Below are 18,081 nucleotides of genomic sequence, written 5' to 3'. Positions count from 1 at the left end.
CAGCAATTTCTGCATATGAAGGAACTGCCATCTAATTTCACTTTTTTCTTCACCGCATGAACTTGAAGAGCTTGGGTAAGATTTATCTTTAAAGCACAACAACAACAAAAACACTTAAAATTCATCGTTTATAAAACACTGGCTGTACATAATATCTTTGGATTAACAGAGCTTTTGTTTCCTTACTGATTATTTCACTTCTAAGTTTATCCTTAAATATACCACCATGCATTGTACCTACGAACCTTACCTACCAAGTTTTCCGTATGATTTTAGCATGTGCTCTGTATAGGTAGCTATTTACTTGGTGAAGTATTCACTTTGAATAAACAAGCCTATAAAAGCAGAAGCAGAAAATATGGATTATGTGACTATGTCAGCTATGTACCAATGCAGACGCAGGGTAATCTAGTCGTATTGGAGCAAAATTTCTAAACATGATAATTTCAAAAAAATCATAACTCAAAAACGAAGAAAAATACATCGCTGATTTTTTGATATGTTGTGTAGAAAAGCCTAAACTTTCAAAAAAATATATAAAAACATGTTACGCCCATTGTCTACAAACCATGAAAACCATAAGAAACAAATACAATCAAAGTTCTTCTATACAAAACACCAATTTCAAATATATATTTCTTTTGAAAAGTATTTTTAATAACCTTTCATTTGATATTTTGATCATTAAAATCGCTTCAATGTTTCAAAAGTTATGATTTTTAAAAAAAATTCCATTTTTGGAAAAAATAGAAAAAATCGATTTTTTGGACCACCCTAACAGGAAAATGGTCACCCTAATGAGAAAATAAAAAAAAATACGGGTCTAATATTTTTTGATAAGGAACAAAACTGCCAATTGTTACGAATTTCTGAGAACCACTATATCGTTTTGCTACACACTAAGACTATTTTACAGATTTCTGTAAAATTTTACCGAAATATAAGTTTACGTATTTTGTAAACTTTTTTTCGGTTTGGAGCTAAGTAGTCATCGACTACCTGCGACTACCCACAACAAAAGCGAACACTGTATAAATTCAACAACTTGGTTCTGAATTTCGTTTTAGGAAAGACAGTCAAATTGATTATCTCATCACATAAGAAGCAATGGTACGAAGCAAACTTAATGTTAAAACGCGATTTTCTCGGCTTGCTGATTTTCGCTATGGGAAGGACATGAGAAGAGTGGCAGTAAGGTATGCCAGAAAATTTTAGTTTTACGGCTCAAACTTTTAAATTATCTTCCGCTTACTTTTAGAGGTTGAAATATTACACATTTTTGCGTAAACTGATATCTCTGTTACGGTTATTCTAGATCTCTCATCCAATCATCTTTTTTCTATTTTGAACTCATCGATCACCAAAAGAAGTACGAAGGAACGAAACTATTTCAAAGCATTATTCTGTTCAGAGTTTCAAGCAGAGTGAAGCAGATTTAAGTTTGACAGACATCTCTCGATAACTGTTCGATTTGAACCGACTTAATTCCTGTCATTCCATATCATTATTCGATGAAATCTGCTGAGGCAATTTTTAACGATATCCATCGCTGCGAGACAAAAGTTGAACTAATTTTAAAATATATGGATTCAGTAGAATTGCTACGCCGTACAATTTCCAACTTTCTGGTAATTATTAGTATCCCACTTTTCCCAAAACAGGTTCCCCCGGGCTGAATGCCCTTCATCGTGATTCCAACCGTAAAAAAAACCCGCACTCACCTGTAGCAACGACTTCTGTTCCGCGAAAAACGTCTTTCTCCAACAGCAGCAACCACAATCCCCTTCGGCAGTTGCACCTTCAGTACAAACGCATCAACTCTCAAGTGTGTTGTTTGTTCCAGGAGCGCCAAATTCAGGCACAGTACCGAATCATAAAAAAAAACACTAAAATCCAAACCACGACACGAAAACTCGTTCCACCAGCAGCAGCAGCAGCAGCAGTTTCCACTTTCCACAGTCTCCAAAATCACAAACTCTGTCAAACTTGAAGAAACAGCAGAAACGTCGAAATTCAACCTTCGCTACTAAAACACACACCGAAAAAAAAAATCACAAACAACACTCCATTTATGTACGTACGTATGGTTGGTATGTAAGGTATAGACTTGATCCACTTGCGGTTCCTTCTTTCTCCTGACCGCGACTTCAAATCTCCAACAAACACTCACACTCTATTATTAAACTTTTTTTCCTCTCCAATATTATAATGCTATTTTGGAACCGTTTTGGGACAACCCCTGCGCCCGCTTCGCTTCCGGCACCAGGAACATCAACCAAAGCACTGATTTTTTTGATTTTCGCAAACTCGATCTTCCCTGTTCCAATCCGACGATGGAGATTACTTTTTAATCACTCTTCCCCTGTTCGGCCGGGCGAGAAATCAAACAGCACACTCTCTCAGCAAGAACAAGACGTAGATCTGGCTTTGGAAATTATTGCTGGCAATAATAATAAACTCTTTTTTATTTTCTTTGTTAATGTTGCTATCTTTCTTCTTCCTCGGTGGCGGCGAATTTCGGTCTCTCAACTATATATTTTTTATTATAAAGCAGAGGTGATTTGCTGCAGGGACTTCGCATAACACACTGACACTACCGGCACGCAACCACCTTCTTCGCCGCACTGGAACTGGATTTTTAAGTATCGTTTCGAAAATTTAACTCTGTTTAATTTCGGCGACGTCGTCTTCGCTTGGACTCACTTTTGACCAGTTTTGCTCGCTCACTTGCAGAGACTGGCGCTCGCGGTGGTGAAAACGGATCAAAGTGATTAACAGGATCGTTCGGGGATCTGCGGAAGGTGAGAGGAAATAATTGGATTAGCGCCTGCAGTTGATAGGGAGTATTGCATATTGAAGTTGAAATGTAGTATAATGAAGGTGAAGGAGAATCAGTCTCAAAATTCTTCCCAAGATTTCCAAATCCGGAATCTTGAATTTCTCGCATGTTTCTTATGCTGAATTACATTTGAATTTAATTGAAACTTTTCGCTTAATTTCTTAGGAAATTTCTCAAAATTTTTCTTAGAACTAAACCAGAATTTCCTCAGATTTCATTCCAGAATTCAGCACTTTCTGTGGTTGGTTGAAATGATGGCATCGGCAATACCTTTACCAGGGTGGCCACTGAATTTAAGAAATAAAATGCCCGGTGCCGAGCATATTTTCCCCGGTTTTACAGAGGCGTCGCGTGCCTCATTTGTTTACTTGTGCACCAAACTTTGTTCGTTATAGCTTACCACCACATATTAGTTTTTGTTTTATTTTTCAATGCTCCATGAATTCGAGGGACATATTCTCAATTATTATATTATTCATTACCTAGCGTAACATTTGAAGGGCCTATTATCTTGTGTAAACAAAACTTGTATGGCCCTTTTCACGCTAACCGAAGTAGGAGGAATTGCAAAACTTAACTAATTCTCGTTTTTATCATACAAGGCTAACTCTTTCGACTGAAGTGTAATGAAGAATATCCCTCAAACACTTCCGAAAACGTTTTTTGATACAAAACAGTGTCAAAATCTAGAGAAATTTCATGGAGTCCCCTGAGTAGCAAACTTGAATTAATCAACTCTTTATTCATCAGAACAACACTATCAGAATTAAAAAACAGGGGAAGCTCATAAGTTTCGACGCAACCATCGGTAATTGAGAGATTTACTCTTTGCTGCAATCAGATATCCAAGTGCACAGCCAGAAATGCACGCCCATACATCACAAATTTTCTTCTAATTTAAACTCACACATTCAAACTGGTCTGCAAGTAAAGGGTGATACGGTCAAAATTTGGTCAAGGGAAAACGCGTGTAAATCGGTGAAATCGTTTATTTAAAAAATCAAATTAAATTTCTTTTTTAAGTTCAATTAGTATAAAATTCAGGAAAAATATTCAGTTAGGCTTCCGCTTTTCCAAATCCGAATTGCCGGGCCTTACGCTTGACCCCTGCCATCAGATTTTGTACAGCCACCTTGTCCACCTTCTTCGCCGCAGAAAGCCAGTTTGTCTTGAACTGCTGCTCGCCCTTAGCAGTTTTTTTGGTCTTCTTTAGGTTCCTCTTGACAATAGCCCAGTATTTCTCAATTGGGCGGAGCTCTGGCGTGTTGGGAGGGTTCTTGTCCTTGGGAACCATCTGCACGTTGTTGGCGGCGTACCACTCCATGGCCTTTTTACCGTAATGGCAAGATGCCAAATCCGGCCAAAACAGTACGGAACAACCGTGTTTCTTCAGGAAAGGCAGCAGACGTTTATTCAAACACTCTTTCACGTAAATTTCTTGGTTGACAGTCTCGGAAGCTATGAAAATGCTGCTTTTCAAGCCACAGGTACAGATGGCTTGCCAAACCAGATATTTCTTTGCGAACTTTGACAGTTTCATGTGCTTGAAAACATCTGCTACCTTTCCCCTTCCTTTTGCCGTATAAAACTCCTGTCCCGGAAGCTGCTTGTAGTCGGCTTTGACGTAGGTTTCGTCGTCCATTACCACGCAGTCAAACTTCGTCAGCATCGTCGTGTACAGCCTCCGGGATCGCGCTTTGGCCGTCGTATTTTGTTTATCATCGCGATTTGGAGTCACTACCTTCTTGTAAGTCGATAGTTCGGCTCGTTTTTTGGCTCGATGCACGGTTGTAGACGATACACCCAGCTTATTTGCGGCATCTCGGAGAGAGAGGTTAAGGTTTCGCTTGAAACTACCGGCAACTCTCTTTGTCGTCTCAGCGGCTTCCGGTTTTCGATTTCCCCCCGATCCAGACTTCCTGGCTGTCGACAAACGTTCCCCAAACACTTTAATTACATTTGTAACGGTTGATTTGGCAACTTTTAGCGATTTTGCCAACTTTGCGTGCGAGTAGCTCGGATTTTCGCGATGCGCGAGCAAAATTTTGATACGCTGCTCTTCTTGCTTGGACGGCATTTTGACAACTGAAGAGTGAATTCCAAAATCAAAATAGGAGCAACATTCTACACACACACACCTTCAAAATGAGGGGTGTTCAGGTTTTTTAAATGCAAAATTGAAAGAAATACGTCAAGTTGATATTGACCAAATTTTGACCGTATCACCCTTTATGATAACGTCTAAAGTAGAGATGGGCGATCCACTCCCGAGCTGTTCTAATGAGCCGATTCACTAAAGTGAGCTGATGATCCGCGGTTCACTTTTTTTAGGAACAGCTGTCGGACCCGTCCAGCGCTTCGGATCTTTTTCTCTCTCGATTCTTCACGATTCAGCTCCGCATCCGGATCTGAGCTGATGATCTAGAGCTGAAGCCGAGAATAGAGAGAGCTCCGCTTCGCTAATGCACGCTCTGATCTGAATACACCATTAGACTTATGATATCAGTGAGCTGATGAGCTGCGGTTCCTAAAAATGAACCGCGGATCATCAGCTGACTTTAGTGAGCTGGGTCTATAGAACACCTCGGGAGTCCATCTCTAGATCTGAGCTGAGGCCGAGAATAGTGGAAGCAATTGTGCTGGAGAATCAAGGTGGATTCCGTCCTAAGCGATATTTCACGCGCGGGGCGAGATTTTGCGAATGTACGAGAGGGAGAGAAGTACTAGTTGTCTCTCTCATTCCAACACAAATTCTGCTCCGCTCTGCTAATGCACGCTCAGATCTGAATACACTATTAGACTTATGATATCAGTGAGCTGATGAGCTGTGGTTCCAAAAAACGAACCACGGGTCATCAGTTGACTTGAATGAATCGGGTTTAAAGAACAGCTTGGGAGCCCATCTCCAGATCTGAGCTAATGATCTGGAGCTGAAGCCGAGAATAGTGAGAGCAAATCTGCTGAAGAATTAACATCAGAAATAAAATCTGACTGGATTACATAGCTAGAGAAAAGGCGTAACATCGTGTAACACGATGTCGATCATATCATCGCGTTTGAAATGTGTGTAAAAATTTCTATAATTTAAAGGTGAACTGAAGAGCTGTTCAAAATAATCGACTCCCTTTAATCAGCTGGACGGGTCTGATCCGCTCAGCCAGACGAGCTATTTTGCCCACCTCTAGTCCAAAGCGTACCAGACTGCTGTTTCCGTGTTGCTCCCGTTTGACGCGTGACTGCTGAAAGTTTTAATTACAACTAGTGGTGCAAACCGCCATGTATTGCGGAAAATTTGTGGTATGTTTCAAGCAGTGATAGAAGGTCTGCTTGGCTTACATCAGGCATTTGACCATTCACAAACTTACCACCGCCTCCCAAAAAACCTCGCTTTTAGGTGCAATATTTAACGAGTTTTGTCATGGGAGTGATATCGACATGCTAAGAAATCAATGCATTAGGGATTAGGCAGACTATCCGAACTGAATTCAATCCTTTGTGAAGCAAACCAAGGTCGAAGATTTAATTGAGCCACATTATAAAATAGTGTATTCATGGTCACTTGTGGTCTGGAGTAAAGAAGTATAGCTATAATGTGACCATGAAATCTATACAAATCTAAGCGCTTTTCTTTAAATCATTTACACCTGTGTCGTGCACAGGTTGCACATGTGGAGGCGACGCCACTGCGGTTTTATAAAAACAGCTAAATATGGTAAAAAGATAAACACCCATATTCTCGTTTTTGTTCGAACCGTATTATCCCTACAAAAAAAAAGTTTTTTTGTATGGAAAATACGGTTCGAACGAAAACAAGAATATGGGTGAATATCAAAGCTATGATTGGTTTCAGGAATTGATGCAATTCAGTAGTTTAAATGCTGAAAACCGGAGGAACTCCCCGCCAAATTCTATTTAGAAACTACGTAATTCACAGAGTAAAATTTGAATTCTCTGACTATGGTTTTTTTTTTGTCAATATTTTCACTAAGAAAATTTGAAGTATTTTGAAGCAAGGCCAGTATTTTACATTCTTCAACTTTGACATCAAATATGGCCTATTTTTTTTAAAGATCTCAGATAAAAGTAGAACGGTCTGTGCCTAGGGGCACGAACGGAAGCTTGACGTAGGACCGCTAGTGGACGGAACAAATATGTTGAGCATTTAGGTTTTTTAATTGATCGATAATCTATTATCTTATCTCTTCCATTTTTAAATTGTTGGCCGTGAAAACGGCCAATTGTTTTTCAAATGGTGGGATGAGCCGTTATTTTTTTGACGTAGGACTACGTCTGTGATTTCTTTATATAGGGATACACTTTGTGAAAACCAAAAATGGAACATGTAACAAAATTATGAAAGATTTTGAACGTTAATAACTCAGCTGCCCCTAAACCAATCTCAATAATTTTATCACCAATCGATCAGAAATATTCCTACGCATCATCTCATATTCCTACGCAATTTAAGACTTTATCATTTTTAAAAATGTTGCTATTGAAAAATGCACGAATGTGCAACTGTTGCTATGATAGTTAATATTATCACCGATTGCCTGCGATAAGTGATTTCCCTAACACAGATTTCAAAGTTGAAATGCATCCGGTCTCACCAACCGGTGTTCATTCAATCACCGCGCTGTCCCTTGTAGTTTTTTTTTTCTGGTGTCCTTTTGATCGTTTAGGGACGGCTACCGTGCAGCTGATGAAAACATAGTGATTATTGATACCTGTAATTTTAAAAGTTTCTTTGTGTCATTTAATTCTGACTGATGATATTACCATAGAGGTAACTCTAAGACTAGTAGTTCCCGAAGAAACGTGCTCAACTTTTTGGCTCAGCTCTGGTACTATCTTCGGTCCCAAGCTAATCGATTCACCCCTCGAAACATAGGAAAATCCACGAACCCCTCATTTTATCTGTCAAACTTTCATAGCGAATCAAAACAAATATAGTGTAGTACTAGAATTTCGACTAGAACTGGGTACGTTAATCGTTTGCTTGGGACCAATAGGCTAGTCAAGTAGTGAGCCAATTTAAAATCGTTAGTTTCCACCCGTTGGTTGTCAATTCCGAGATATGACAGATATGAAGTGGGGGAACATTTGATGGTTTTCACTGATGGTACATTCATAGAGGTAACTCTAAGACTAGAAGGTCCCGAAATAACGTACTCAACTTTTTGGCTCAGCTCTGGTACTCTCTTCGGTCCCAAGCTAATCGATTCACCCCTCGAAACATAGGAAAAACCAATAATCCCTCATTTTATCTGTCAAACTTTCATAGCGAATCAAAACAAACATTGCGTAGTACTAGAATTTCGACTAGAATGGGGTACGTTAATCGTTTGCTTGGGACCAATAGGCTAGTCAAGTAGTCAGCAAATTTAAAATCGTTAGTTTCGTATTGATTGTTGATATTTCTACTAACATATATCAGTAAGGATGGTCTGGAATATGTAGCGCAAAATCCGTGAGTGGTCGGAACAAACGTGTTTGCTCTCAGTTCTTTTAATTATTCGAAGATCTATTATCCTAACTCCTTCCGTATTTGAATTGGTGGCCCTGAAAACCAAAATCCACTCGCCCGGACCTGGTACATAGATGACATTGCGTCACGACGCCGATGATGGTGACGCTGTAACGCACAACGCACTTAACGATGATGGCCCACAGCGGTGGATCTCATGACACATACTACGGACTGGAGCGTTCCTGGTTGCAAGTATATGGCAGCATTCACACCAGACCAAGACGTGCTCCGACCAGCATTGAATTGGATAGTTGTGAAAGAACAACTAGCGCTACTTGGCTCTTTCACACCAGTGCAAGTCGATGCCAACCGGATGACGGCGGCCCAGTAATGCTGCCTATTGAGTGAAAGCTTTTCTCCGGTCGATGTGGGTGCATTCGTCGTCGTCTTCGTATTGGTGCAATACGTGCTGTTCCACTCATATGTACGTCATGTCCGACGCTTAAGGTCCGTTTAGACTACCTGATTCAAAATCGCCGCCATAATGAAAAATCTACTCGATTTTAATTTCGACACACGTTTAAGTTCTGTAAAGGTGTCTGAAGCTCCGAAGTTTTAATCTCAAGATCTACCTACTACCTTGAGGCTCAATAAATTTCTCAGTAGATCTGCAAACTTGTCTGAAGTTTTGTAAATTCCTCTGTAGGCTCTCGGGCTACCCTGGACATATGAAAATTTCCCTGAAGTTCTTCTAAATTGCCTAAAGTTCTCCAAAATAGGAAATAGTCGAGCTTTGAAGTTTTAAATGTTTCTCTCAAGATCTACAGATTTCCCTGAAATCGTATAAATATTTTATTTAAAATCGCCGAACTTCCCTGAAGTTCTGCAAATATCACTGAAGATCCATTAAAATTTCTGAGATTCTAAAAATGTATTAGTAAATCTGCACACTTTCTTGAAGGTCTTCAAATTTATCTGAAGATCTATGACCATTCTTGTTATTATTTCAGAAGTTCTTTAATTTTTTTTAAAGCTCTGTAGCTTTGTTTTGAAGATGTACGAACTTTTATGATGTTCAATAATTTTTCAGTAGATCTCCAAACTTCTGTGAAATTCTTTGCATTTCTTTGTAGAATCTTGGACTTGTCTGAAGTTCTGCGAATTTCCCTGAAGATTTGCAAAATGCCCCTTATAGTTTTACAAATTGATCTGAAAATATTTTAGCTTGCTTGAAGTTTTGAAAATTTCTTTCTTTATGAAGATCTACATTGTGAATTTTTCTGAATTTCCGACAATTTCATTTAATTTCTGTAGAGTTTTCGGAAGTTTTGTAGTTCTGTTCTCAAGATCTACGAACTATCCTGAAGCTCAAAAAATGTCTCCGTAGATCTCCGAACCTCTCTGAAGCTCTAAAACATTCTTAGTAGGCTCTCAGCCTTCTGTTTGGCATACTTATTCTTATATAATACATGCTACGTATTATATAAACACTGTTTTGTTGACCATGCCATGATCAAAGCCATTACGACATCTTTCTGTCAATCACACTGGAAAATAAAAATCAGTCAAATCAACACAGGACAATATTAAATAGTGAAATCAGCTAGGAAATCGGTTTACTGTCATCATGCCGAATATCTTCAAAACACAAATCAAGCATTCTTTAGCCGTTCAAATCCGTGAAATTTTAGAAAAAAAAAACTACAAGGGACAGCCCTATGGAATTGTACGCAATGGTGACGTAGGACTACATGGTCTTATATAATAAATTTTATTTGTTAACTGCAGCAGGAGCTTTATGTAGCTCTTTAGTATGACGTGCTAGACATAGATGGCCCACAGCAACTCACGAAGAGCTACTGAATCCGATCAATAGCGGTGCTCTTCCTCCTTCTATGGATGCTCATGTGGGCTACAGCTCGCTGCTTGCATGCAGCCTTTCGTTGTGTACTGGAGAACACCACCCCTCACCACGTGGTGATTAAATAAACACCGTTTGTTGACACCGGATGGAATTCAACTTTGAATTCTGTGTTAGGGAAATCGCTTTTCGCAGACAATCGGTAATAATTTTAAATATCAAAGGAACAGTTGCCCATTCGGGAAAATTTTCAACAGTGACATTTTGAAAAAACGATAGTCTTAAAGATGCGTCGAAATATATCTGATCGATTGGTGATAAAATTATTTAAATTAGTCATGAGGCAGCTGAGTATTAGCGTTCAAAATCTTTCATAATTTTGTTACATGTTCCATTTTCGGTTTCACAAAGTGTACCCCCATATAGAAATCACAGACGTAGTCCTACGCCAAAAAATTAATATTTTCACCTCTCTTACGGCTATTTTGCTGAATGAGTCTAATGAAAATTAAACACAAACCAGCTTCGTTCGACAAATCAAACGTCAAATCTTATCATCATGTCGAAAACGTGTAAACGCATCCGAACATTACATCCGACAAAATTATCGAGCAGTCCGCTCGAATCAGACCAACAAATCGTACCTTTATCCGTCCGTTTCTCGAAAGTAAATGACGAAGAAAACGATTTGGCAAGCATTTTTATTACCGCTGCTTTTCTCCTCCCTTCCTTTGATTGGTGAAATGGTGAGCGGTCAACCCAATATTGAGCTCGCTCATGTGTTCGATTTGCGCTTTGTCGTTACGTCCGTGATTGGGATATTTTTTAAAGAAATTATAGACGTAGTCCTACGTCAAAAAGAAAGAGCTCTTGGACTACGACAACATTTTAGGATTCTGAAACTTCAACGTATTGGCTAGAGAATTAAGATGAGAATGCCAAATGAGTTGGATTTCTGTGGGAATTTTCAATGGAATTTGGCTAGAAATTTCAGGTAATTTTGAAAAATATTTAAAGTAAATAGTAAGTAGAACTAGAGGTGATTTCTAAGGTAGTTCTGTAGAGATGTTAGGAATTATGAGTAGAACTCTGGGGAGCTGTAAAGCAAATCGGAAGGAATTTCAAGCATTAAGAGGATTCAATTCAAAGTGAATTAATCGTAAGGCAAACTTAACTGTCATAATACCGAACTTGCTAGATGCGTGTCGATACTGTGACATCAAGATTGTCCCGTTGTCGAAAAGCAAGTTTGTTCACATCATCGCCACGCATTTTGCAGGATCGGTATTATGACTGTTAATAATGAAATTACTACAATCTCGAAACCTGCGGCTAAAAATTTATAAAATGTAGATCGATTAAGGGGAGGTTCTCATTCAAATGGCCAACAAACAAGTATTTCGATTTTCAAAAAAAAAAAATGTCAGGCCGTCGGGAGGGATTTTAGGAGTCTGAATTTTTTCCGCAAAAAAAATGTCCCAACCCATCATTTTCAGACTGGCGGGTATAAAAATCTTTAAATCGATTTATCTCCGTAAATACGGCTCTAATCGAGATTTGGAGGGTTTTTAGGTGTCAGAAATTGTTTTTCGTAAAAAAATGTCCCAACCCATTATTTTCAGCCTAGCGGATATAAAAATCTTTAAATCGATTTATCACCATAAATACGGCTCTAATCGAGATTTGGAGGGTTTTTAGGTGTCAAAAATCTTTAAATCGATTTATCTCCGTAAATACGGCTCTAATCGAGATTTGGAAGGTTTCTAGGAGTCAGAAATTTTTTCCACGAAAAAATGTCCCAACCCATCATTTTCAGGCTGGCGGGTATAAAAATCTTTAAATCGATTTATCTCCGTAAATACGGCTTTAATCAAGATTTTTAGAGTTTTTAGGTGTCAAATCTTTAAATCGATTTATTTCCGTAAATACGGCTCTAATTAAGATTTGAAGGGGTTTTAGGAGTCTGAAATTTTTTTCGCAAAAAAAAATGTCCCAACCCATTATTTTATCGGGTATAATTTTTTTAAATCGATTTGCTATTTTGTGGGCCAATGAACAAACATAGAAGGACGCGGTTTTGAAATTCAAAAAGCTTTGAACTTCGTCTTTATTTCCAAATTTGGCGACCGTGGTCACGTTTTGAGTAAGGTAGTGTACGCTTGGAATTGTCGAACTGCGTACAGCCTGGTACCTCAGGATCGTAGAAGTCGTTAAGTTGAACCGTTTTCAAATGAGATTGTACGCAGTTTTGAAAAATCATGTTTCGAGATAAACGCGTTTAAAGTTTTAACAACAGTCCCATGCCGACCGGGACGCCGCTTCGAACAATGGCCTGTAGAAACTTTTCTTGTGCGCGGATCGAAAAACCCTTTCAACACAATATTACCTTTCTAAAAATTCAATAACAAAAATCGATTATTTTTTTTAAATTTTCAATGAGAGCCTCTCCTTAATTGATCAGAGAGAAATTTTGAGGAGAGCTGCAAGGAAATATGGAAGGAATCTAATTCGTAATATTTTTCAAAAAATCGTTGCAAAATTTAAAGACAATTAATAGGAAATTTGCAGGAATTCAAGGAAATTGACACTACTCATAAGGTTTCGGGCCGACTTCTTTTGATACTTTTATCCACTGTTTCTTCAAAGCCAACTTGTTCTCCAACACCTTAGGGATTTTACCATAGAGGTAACTCTAAGACCAGAAGGTCCCGAAGAAACGAGCTCAGCTCTGGTACTATCTTCGGTCCCAAGCTAATCGATGCACCCCTCGAAACATAGGAAAATCCACGAATCCCTCATTTTATCTGTCAATCTTCTACACAACAAATGTTTGTTTTTTTTTTAGAATCCGCCATTTTTTTCTTGGGAAGCAAGTCCCTATCTTCAATATTTCTTAAGATATTCCAGGTTTTGATCCAAAGTTAGCACTATTTCCAAGGTCAATAGCTCGAAGTTGGGCAAAATTGGGCACACCAGATTGATTACAGTTGAAAGTATACTTAAAATGCTGCCCAATGCATACCAAATCATTAGTCTTCTTTAGTATTCTCTGCTGATCTGCTTATTACCAAGCTATAGGGTCACGACTTTCCGTATAATTGTGTTACTGTTGTTGTTGTTTTTTATATGAACATTAAAAACAACATTACTACCTGGCGATTTCAAACCAGTCATCTGATTAGCCAGTTTCTTTTTACAAATCGGCACAGTTTATCTGGCTTCAAATGTAATCGATCAACAGTTGTTTGCAGACAGTCAAAATATCTGCGACTGTTGAACTGTGTACAGCCAAAGCGTACAGATTATCTGGAACAGTGTGTTTATGGTCTGTTGACAAATTCCTGGTGACTATACAGACAAATTTGTCTGTTTCGGCAACTGTTCTGCAGAATTTGCCCCGTCGCATATATTTTAGCATTCGGCAGTTTGTTTACGTTTTTATTTTCAGTGTTCGATTTGGATCAGAAAGCATTTGGTTGTAAGAACAAAAGTGAGCCAAAAACTGCCAAGCGTAATTATCGAACATTACACTTACCGATATTCTATGACTTAAATTGGAAACAAATTCTATAAACTTTAATCGCTCTTCCGTTCACTGTAAACCATCAATCTGTCAAATTAGCAGATGTGTCAATGTGATCACGGCCTACCGAGTTTTCTCTGCCCTTAACTGTGAAAACACCATACAGAAATGCTTAAAAAGTCTGTCACATTCAAAGAAAATGTAGAAATCGTAGCTTTAGTGTTTTGTGAAGCCCTTTCACAGTTATTATTTGAAAGATTTCTATGCCAGTCAATGCCTGAATTTGTATATTGTGTGGCAAGCTGGATCATACTCGATGGCCAGGAAGACGACACATTTTCCAACACGAGAGATTTTCTATACCGGATCGGGAAACGAACCGACCGTCTCCCGTCTCACCTATCTGAAACCCAAACCCAGGCTATATTTCAAATCACCTAACAATCAAAATAGTCTTCTGCAATAGCGTTCATTTTTAAAACACTGCCCTCATCACAGTTACCGCTCTTTTATTACATATTCTTAGAAAATTTCTATTATAGGTAATTTCCATTGCACAGGCATTCACTTGATCGATGTTTTGTCACAACTCTATTCACTCATAATGCATGTATTCAAGCAAGCCTCTCGCAACCAAATCCAAACATGCGCAACCTATTCATTCAGAGGCATAAGCACAATAATACGCTTTTAATATGCATGCGAATGATGATGATCGTCATCATCATCTCCAGTCCGTTCTTATGTATGTCAACCACCTTGCGTTTGTCAAGCGAAATCCAAAACATCAGCTGTCATTCACATCGGATTCACTGTCAAACTTGTATTGTTTTAAACATGCAACGTTTTTTTATTTCACTGAAAACATTTTTTTCTTCTAAAATTGATATTCACCTGCGTAAACAAACTCGGCTTTAGTTCAACCTAGTACACATGAATTTTCAACACAACACCAAACAGTGTTTTTTTTTTGTCTAGATTCGATACAAGCAACTTTCTCACGAAGAAATTTTCCAATCCAGACGAGCACGCACTGACGAAAATTGTTCGGAAAAATTACAATGTCACTACGGGATTCACAACAATGGTCTTATCGTCCAATCGCAGAAATGTCCAAACTTCCAGGAACAACAAGAACCCAAAATCGGCACAAAAACAATCGGACGCACGGGTTCCACGAATTCAAAACAGACTCCGAATCGCAATAACCTCGAACGACGACGGTTGAAAGAAAACTGAATGAAAAACTTTGGATAGAGCTTTTACTGCAGCTCGCTCTACACAGCACAAGACAAGCAGTGTTGCCGAATATATTTTTTGCTAATTTCAAACATGTATTTTCACCGAAAAAAAAATCTTGAATTAACCATCGTACAAGTCAGAACAACATAACACCGAAAATAGTTTTCATGTAGCTTCCATTGGAAACGCACATGATTTTCATCCATAATCAAATTCAATGGAATTCATCTGAATTTCACATAAAATTTATGCGATCACATTAACTTTAGGTGATTTTTCACATGAATTTCATCGGCCCCGTAATATTCATGTGATTTTGTGGCGGGATTTGCTGCTATGTGATCATACACGAAACGAAAATCAATTATTTTATCTAAGTGTTTCACTTATACATTTTTGCCAAAACATCAGCCTTATGCATTCCATAAGACAAACCACATAGGTCCTATAAGAATGCATAAAAGGTATGTGTGACCGCTTATACATTTCATTTGACACATGATCTTCATTAACTTTGTGCAAGGCGTCAGCTTATTAGTTGACTTATATATTTTATGAATAATCAGCAATAGAAATTTGCCAAAAAGTATAAGGAGATTTCTATCCGTGTAGGAAAGCTATGTGAAATTCACATGTATTTCATCCATTAGATATGTGATAAATTTTTTGAGTGAAGTCCATTCAAGATTATCGATGATAATACCGTAATATTTCTTGCGTTCTAAATCATAAGAGCCTAACTGCGATGATCGATTCGATCAAAATAATGAGAAAAATCTGAATAATGAAATGAAATCTGTTATGTGGCATCACTGGAGACAAGTAGAAGAGACCCGAAAGAATCGACACGAAGTGTGCTGAACGACCGCTCGCTACACACGTACGCAAACAACAGCTACACATCAATGATTTACCAACACAATCGAAGCCCGCAGGTGACCGATCCGAAGTCTCGGCCGAAGTTTACGGTGCACGGTTGGTCGTCGGTCGATCGAAGTTCGAGAAGTGCGTGTGCAAAACGATGCGAAAGCTCGCCAGAATCCGTAATGGTGTGGGTGAGTTTTGCGCAACAGTACCGAAGTGCCCGCCTAGTCGGAACGGAGCTTGAAGCGTTCGAAATAAAGGGGTAAATATATCAATTGTGGGCGAATAAAAATGTTCAAGGGATAATATTCAATATGCTATGCTGGGGGCTTCGCTCGTTCTAGTTTACTACAATTCGAGCAAAGTTCTAGTTTACTACAATTCGAGTAATGTTCTAGTTTACCACAATTCGAGTAGTAAATACTAAAAATACTCAAAGGGAGCGATGAGTAGAGAAATCAAAATACAATTCGGCTGCAGGGTTTTTTGTATGTTAATTCTAGATAGAGCTGGAATTAGGCGTAACAGCTTCTGTAAACAATGACTTCGCTCGATGATTTCTAGGAATTCACGGCACGCCCACGCAAACCAACATAACCATCAGATAGGGGAAGTCTTCTCCTATCCGACGGTGATGTTGATTTGCGTGGACGAGCCTTGACTTTCTAGAAATCATCGAGAGAAATCATTGTTTACAGAAGCTGTTACGCCCTAATTCCAGCTCTATCTAGAATTATCTTGCAACCCTTGCTAAAAGCTAGCATTTCATGTGACTTTCTTTTCGATTCGATTTACGGGCTAAATAATAATTGAGAGCATCGCAATATGTTACACATTTCTTGGTGCCATTAATTAACCAACAATTAATCAATAGAGTTAGAATCTCGGGTTGAATTTGAGAAGCACACGAAAAATAAATGTGATTGAATTTCTATTTGATTACAATACTCTCAAATATAATCTAGTAGGGATAAGAAACCATTCGAAAATTCTAATAGGAATTAGGAAATAGGAAGCTCGGATTTTGACAATTCATTAGGCTCAAAATGTTAATATCTCTCCACTCATCACTTAGGATTTCTAGAAAATTGTAACCGTTCTGTTACAAAGGTCCAATACAATGTTTTAAATATGCACCATGTGATCGAGCATTCAACCACATTCAACTAAAGTTGTATAACACTTGCGCCCACACCCACTAGGCAGACGATACAGCCACGCTGAATAAGGCGTGCATGGCCGCGGCAAAATGGTGACACGGAGTCACGGGTGATGAGCTGAAGGGTTCTGCGATGCTTAAAGAACGGCACGGCCATCGTTCACTTTATATCAGGCGAGCGTGTAGACCAGAAGTGTCTGCACAAAAAAAAAGTTGTTGAATATTACATCCAAACTGCTGCAACCAGGTCAATCCATCGGTTGTGAAATATAACGTTGTACGATGTACATCGATTTTGCGAACAAAATTACATCCATTGATGTAATATTATATCTGCTTTTTGCTATTACATCATTATTTCATACATCAGCTTGAATTACATTGATCGATATTACATTTTTTTTTGCTGTGCATGTGGAGTATATTTTAACAGAATACTAAGAGCAAGTAGTGAATCAAGGTGAAGTATAAATCACCAATTCAGCTGATTCAGGTAAAGTCTAAGACTTCCTCGAAATTGGTCTAAGAACGGCACTAATGGATGTAACCTCCTCGCTAGGACTTTTTTCAACCATTCAAATCGCTATCTGGTTGGCGAGTCAAGGACCGTCATTGCACGCTACGGTCTAGGTGGAATTTAGTTACCTTTACCTAAACGTAAAGGACGTCGTTCTCGGGCTGAAGGCCCTGAACGCCAAGGAGGATTTGCCTTCTCGGTCGTCGTTGACCGGCTTCGTCTGAAGGAAGTGCCTGTGCATCTCCACAAACCGCTATACCAGCCCCGCCATTACCGGAGTTTCATCGAGCGGTGGTACCACCATCTTGCCGACAAGATCGGCCTTTCATCGTCCGCCATCGACAGAATCATTCTGGAACCGCAGGGGGCGCGCGCTGGACTGCAGTCGTCGTAGTCACCATCGTCGTCAAGGATATGTGCCAGAAAATCGATCACAACACCACACAATCCACACTATCCTTAACTGAAAAAAAAATACAGCGTTTAAGTTGATCCGCGCTGTGTTTCAGTTCATTTGAAAGCTTGAGTACCTTTTAGTCCTCGTAGCCCCTCCAGTTTTCCCAGTAGTGCGCCGACTCTGAGACTCAGTTCAAGGAGTCTCGTGCT

The 18,081-nt window shown here is 38.9% G+C and overlaps 1 protein-coding gene across 1 annotated transcript in view; it reads right to left on the bottom strand.

Moving 5' to 3' along the window:
* The window catches only part of LOC135702476 (uncharacterized), a 518,995-nt gene extending 504,343 nt beyond the window's left edge, over positions 1 to 14,652 (bottom strand). The window contains exons 1-2 of the mRNA XM_065223519.1: positions 14,588 to 14,652; positions 1,722 to 2,792 (exon numbers count right to left, since the gene is read on the bottom strand). The gene's annotated coding sequence lies outside the window, so the exon portion shown is untranslated. The remainder of the gene's footprint in view (positions 1 to 1,721; positions 2,793 to 14,587) is intronic.
* Positions 14,653 to 18,081: the final 3,429 nt, after the last annotated feature.

This window comes from Ochlerotatus camptorhynchus, unplaced genomic scaffold, assembly GCF_037179485.1.
Source record: "Ochlerotatus camptorhynchus isolate MF236.1 unplaced genomic scaffold, CSIRO-AGI_Acam_v1.1 ptg000193l, whole genome shotgun sequence".
Classification (NCBI taxonomy): domain Eukaryota; kingdom Metazoa; phylum Arthropoda; class Insecta; order Diptera; family Culicidae; genus Ochlerotatus; species Ochlerotatus camptorhynchus.
This window is presented reverse-complemented; position numbering and strand designations above follow the sequence as displayed.